General features: G+C 42.2%; 1 protein-coding gene across 2 annotated transcripts in view; it reads left to right on the top strand.

Annotated features, from left to right (window-relative positions):
* Positions 1-3,043: 3,043 nt before the first annotated feature.
* The window catches only part of PTAFR (platelet activating factor receptor), a 16,600-nt gene continuing 14,697 nt past the window's right edge, over positions 3,044-4,946 (top strand). Inside the window, exon 1 of one of the 2 annotated variants that reach the window (XM_042441244.1) lies at positions 3,044-3,216. The gene's annotated coding sequence lies outside the window, so the exon portion shown is untranslated. Of the gene's footprint in view, positions 3,217-3,283; positions 3,386-4,946 lie in introns of those variants that run through there. The other variant, XM_042441243.1, reaches the window with a different exon arrangement.

The following is a 4,946-nucleotide window of genomic DNA, read 5'->3' as shown; positions in this document are numbered from 1 at the left end:
ATAATAATAATAATAATAATAATAATAATAATAATAATAATAATAATGTGATCCAGCATTACACTCTGCTTCAAAAGATGGTGGCAGACTCCTACATTGTTATTTTATTTCATTTTTGTAATTTTAAATAAATTTCCAGACCATGTCTTTATTTAATGTTCCTACAGCAGTAAAGAAGTAGATTTACAGAAAAACTTCGACAGCTAACATCAAAACAATGACAGCTGGCCAACTACCAGCACTAAAACAAAATATAGCAGAAGGAGAAACAAAGTTGGTTAAAAAGCATTATAAAATTGCTACTTCCAGTTGCCATGCACACCACCTTTGAATGTAATCTAGATTAGGGCATATGGACCATCAGATTCCATTGGATTACAGCTCCCAACATCTGTAGCTACATATCCAATGGTAACGAATAATGGGGGTTGCAGTCTGTCGGTATCTGGAGGACAATATCTTCCTTGTCCTTGCTGTAGAACATCTGGGATATTCACATGGAGTCTGACGTATTCCATGAATTATGCCAGAGTCAGGGTGATCTGACTGATTAATATGCATAAACATGGATGACCATGCTTATAAACACAATGTTTGGGAACGTCTGCAACATTTTTATTGCAAAAGTTACACGTTCAAACAAAATGCCAAAAAAGGAAGAAACGAATGTCATGTATGTACAAACACATAAAACCAGAAAACTATATAAACAAATGTCTCCAAGGAATTGATTTCCTTCTAAAGTATTCTACTGGAAGGACATGGACAATAAACAGTATTTGTGCACATTCTCATTCAAGCTTACATTAATCACAGATTGATCTGCGTGTAACAGCTTTGGCTGAATGTACGATTAAAGCAAGAATAGAGTGTAAGAGAGTAGGACCGAAGATATCTTCAGTCATTAGCCTAGGATCAGAATCTTCACACTAGCTTTAGGCTCCTAAGAAGAGGCAGAGTCTGGCAAGGGTCACCCTCTGCACAGATGGGTTATCATCCCACATTCTCTGAGGATTCACATTCTCGCCACGATTGTGTTAATGAAGAGAAGTGTATAGGTTTGGGAGCACTCTGTGCTACATGTCCCTCCAGCAGCATGACTGGGCTGTAGTTGGCACAATGGCACCTCATGCTCTCTTCTGTCCTTGTCCTTAACCCTACCACCCTGCACAGCATGCCTTGTGTTTGTGTGGTTTTTTTTAAAAAAATGTGTTTGTTTTTTAAAATGCAATTATGGAGTTACGCTACTGCAGTTTACAAACCAAAAACCAAAACAAAAAGGTGGTGGTGGTGGTGGTGGGAGAAAGTAAAAAACCAAAACCAAAAAAGACTGTTCTGGAATAGCAAAGGTGAGCAGGAAGCATGAGAAGAGAAGACACTGACAGCACATGACTGTGCAATACTGGAACTGCTGTGGGAGCAACTTACTGCACCTAAGGGCTAGTGCTATACCAGCACTATTGAGATCTTATTCATGTTTCCCCCCTCTCGTCAATTGTTAATTACACTTAAGGCAGCAATGGGAGGGAAACGGCATTGTGCAACAGGTATGGCCAAAGGCGCTCTTATCAAACTTGTATGACAGTTTAAAAACCATTGAGACTCCAGTTCCTGGGGAATCCCTGGAAGTTACCCCAACCAGAGGTTACATTACCAACAATTTCAGATTTCAAGGATTCTGGATCAGAAATAGAAGTAAAACCTTGCTTCCTCCTGTTTCGTTTCTCTTGGAGTCAATGGAGATTATCACACTCAGATGGGATAGGGATGGGGTCGCTCTCCTATCCTCATCCCATCCGTGGGGGGGAACGCGCAAAAGCCTTTCATGTCATAGAGCTGGTCCTGTCAAAATCCTGTCATTGAAGCGGCATTGCATTAACGCAAACTCCTGTTAATGCAAAATGCCAAGACAATGCCACTTCAATGATGGGACAATGACTGGATCAGTGCAACATCATTTGAAAGGCTTTTGCACAATCACTGTCACTCGCGCTTTCCAGATGGGACAATGTCTGGATAAGAGCAATGTTGTATGAAAGTCCTTCCTGTGATTGTGCAGGAAGGATGGGACAGGGCTGGGACAATGATGTCCTGGCCCCGTGTGATAATCTCTAATGTTTATGGACAGTGAATTGCTTTTTTGATAGGGCAGCAGCGCTGGGGAGGTTTTCCAGTGCTGATTAGTGAAGGGGGCAGGAAATGGTGATGCATTTCAGGACCAAACTGTGCCAGTGGGGGTTTTTTTTACACATGGACAACTGGATCACCCTAAATCCAACCTCACCCTCTTTGGTGATTTCCCCATTTTTCCATTTCTTATACATGATCCGTTTAAAACTTAGCTCAGTTGAAAGTTCCTTTGTCATCCATCTTGGTTTCTTGAGACATCTCCCATTTTTCTTCCTCATAGAATCAGAGTTGGAAGAGACCGCAAGGGCCATCCAGTCCAACCTCCTGCCATGCAGGAACTCACAATCAAAGCATCCCCATTGACAGATGGCCATCCAGCCTCTGTTTAAAGACCTCTAAGGAAGGAGACTCCACCACACTCCAAGGGAGTGCGTTCTACTATCAAACAGCTCTTACTGTCAGGAAGTTCCTCCTAATGTTTAGGCGGAATCTCTTTTCCTGTAGCTTGCATCCATTGCCCCATTGGGTCCTATTCCCTGGAGCAGCAGAAAACAAGCGTGCTCCTTCCTCATTATGACACCCTTGAAATACTTAAACAGGGGTATCATATCAAAATAATTTGGCTTTGGGTACTATGTAGCTTAACTTTTGGGTGCTTTGTGGAGCTCAATTTACTACTCTGCCACAGTAACATGTCCTAGGTGTGTTCTGACAGGTAATCTTTGAGATTAGCTGATTGCTCTGAGATCCAAACTTCTTGTCTGAATCCCCTAAGAATGGGCCCCAAGTATCAAGATTGAAATTTGAAATGTAGCAACTATAGCTGTCATCTCACAACTTGTTGGGAGGAGAAGGGTTAGTATCTGGTAAGACAAGGAGCAGAAACTAGATGGAGTGTGCCCAGGGACTGTGAGTCACCCACATGAGAGTCTACTCCCTCCTCCCTCATTGTTATTTTTTGCTTCCTGAAATTACTATTGGGAAATGAATACGGATGCACAAATATACTTGACTTACTGGGATTTCCCAGTGCTTATCTTGGGAATAGTTTTCTGGTGTTCACACTCTTCCGGTCTCCTCCCAGAGGTAAGATATGTCTTCCTTTTGATGCTCCTCACCTGGCACCTCTGAGAAAGTCTCTTTAAAGTCATCCAAGCTGCCTGGGAAGTAGTTCCTGCAGAAAGATGGTAAAGAATGGAATGAAACTAGCCTCTGTTTTTCTGTCTCTGCTAGTGGGATTAACCTGTAGAAAAAGGTAAGTACAAGATTTCAGTTTGTCTCACTGTGGCCTGCTATGTAGAGTTTGTGGTATGAATGTGTTCTGAGCTTTTTGTCCTGTTCTTGCTACACTGACATGTTGGAACTGGTAGTTGAATGGGGAGGGGCATGGTGAAATTAGTAGGCAATAATGAAATGTGAAAAAGCTTCAACCTCTGATTCCACATACCTGCTATAAAGTGATGCTGCTGTTGATTTCAGTTGGTTTCTGGTCATTCTTGACCTTCACTGCTACTAACACAGAAAGGAAAAAAAACCACTATGTCTATTTTTCAAAATACAAATTTAAAGTAGCACACTCCCTCAGAGAGTGGTGGAGTCTCCTTCTTTGGAGGTCTTTAAACAGAGGCTGGATGGCCATCTGTCAGGGGTGCTTTGATTGTGAGTTCCTGAATGGCACAGGGTTGGACTGGATGGCCCTTGTGGTCTCTTCCAAATCTATGATTATTTATCGATGGAAAGCCATTTCAGTCTGGATTCAGACCTGGCTATGGGACAGAGACAGCTTTGGTCACCTTGGTGGATGATCTATGCAGGGAACTGGACAGGTGGAGTGTGTCCTTGTTGGTCCTGCTGGATCTCTCCATGGCTTTCAATACTATTGACCATGGTATCCTTCTGGGCTGCCTCTCTGAGGTGGAGATACTGTTAGTCTTTCTTCGAAGGCCAAACTCAGAAGGTGGTGTTGGGGGACTCCTGTTTGACCCCCTGGCCATTGACCTGTGGGATCCCTCGGGGTTCTATTTTGTCCCCCATGTTATTTAATATCTACATAAAACTGCTGGGAGAGGTCATCCGGAGTTTGGGGTGTGATGTTACCAGTATGTGGATGACACCCAACTCTATCTCTCCTTTTCATCTGACTCCAAGGAACCTGTCTCTGCTATGGATTGGAGGAGGGAAAATAAATTGAAACTTAATCCAGACAAGATAGAGGTGCTCCTGGTCAGTTGTAAGGCAGATCAGGGAATAGGGACTCTTCCTGTACTGAATGGAGTTAAAGCTTTGATACATATTCTCTCATTATCTTTGTTCTTTTTTGCACTTCCTTCCATCTATGATCATTATACTTGCTTGCACTACCTTTTTACATGATGTAGTCAATGCCTTGTCAATTGTATGTCTTTTTCTCATGTGAATGAGAGATGTGGTGCAATACATTGGTGATTAACTCAAGATGGAAGGGGTGGCGTGAACTGGTTCTTTGCAATCAAGGAAATTGCATTGACAAGGCCCCCTGATGATTCACCAGCCAGTTCAACATGTACATACATATTGGGCATGTCTTGAAAATATTACAATGGTGTCAGGTTTTTATCTGCATCCTTACACTGTTGCTAAGGTACAGACAAGTCCAGCTGAAGCTCATTATGGTCATTCCCACAAAGACAAATAATTTTAGATTTTGACCTTAATGATCTATGGAGGTGTCTGTGTGCTGTTTAGATAGTGATTTCAATTTGGTAAATTATTATTTGAGGACCTCCTAACTATTAAGTAGAACAAATTGGGGAAAGTATGGCTGGTTCACATGCAGC

The sequence above is a fragment of the Sceloporus undulatus genome, chromosome 9, assembly GCF_019175285.1.
Source record: "Sceloporus undulatus isolate JIND9_A2432 ecotype Alabama chromosome 9, SceUnd_v1.1, whole genome shotgun sequence".
Classification (NCBI taxonomy): Eukaryota; Metazoa; Chordata; class Lepidosauria; order Squamata; family Phrynosomatidae; genus Sceloporus; species Sceloporus undulatus.
The sequence above is the reverse complement of the archived record's forward strand: the minus strand, read 5'-3'. Positions and strand labels throughout refer to the sequence as shown.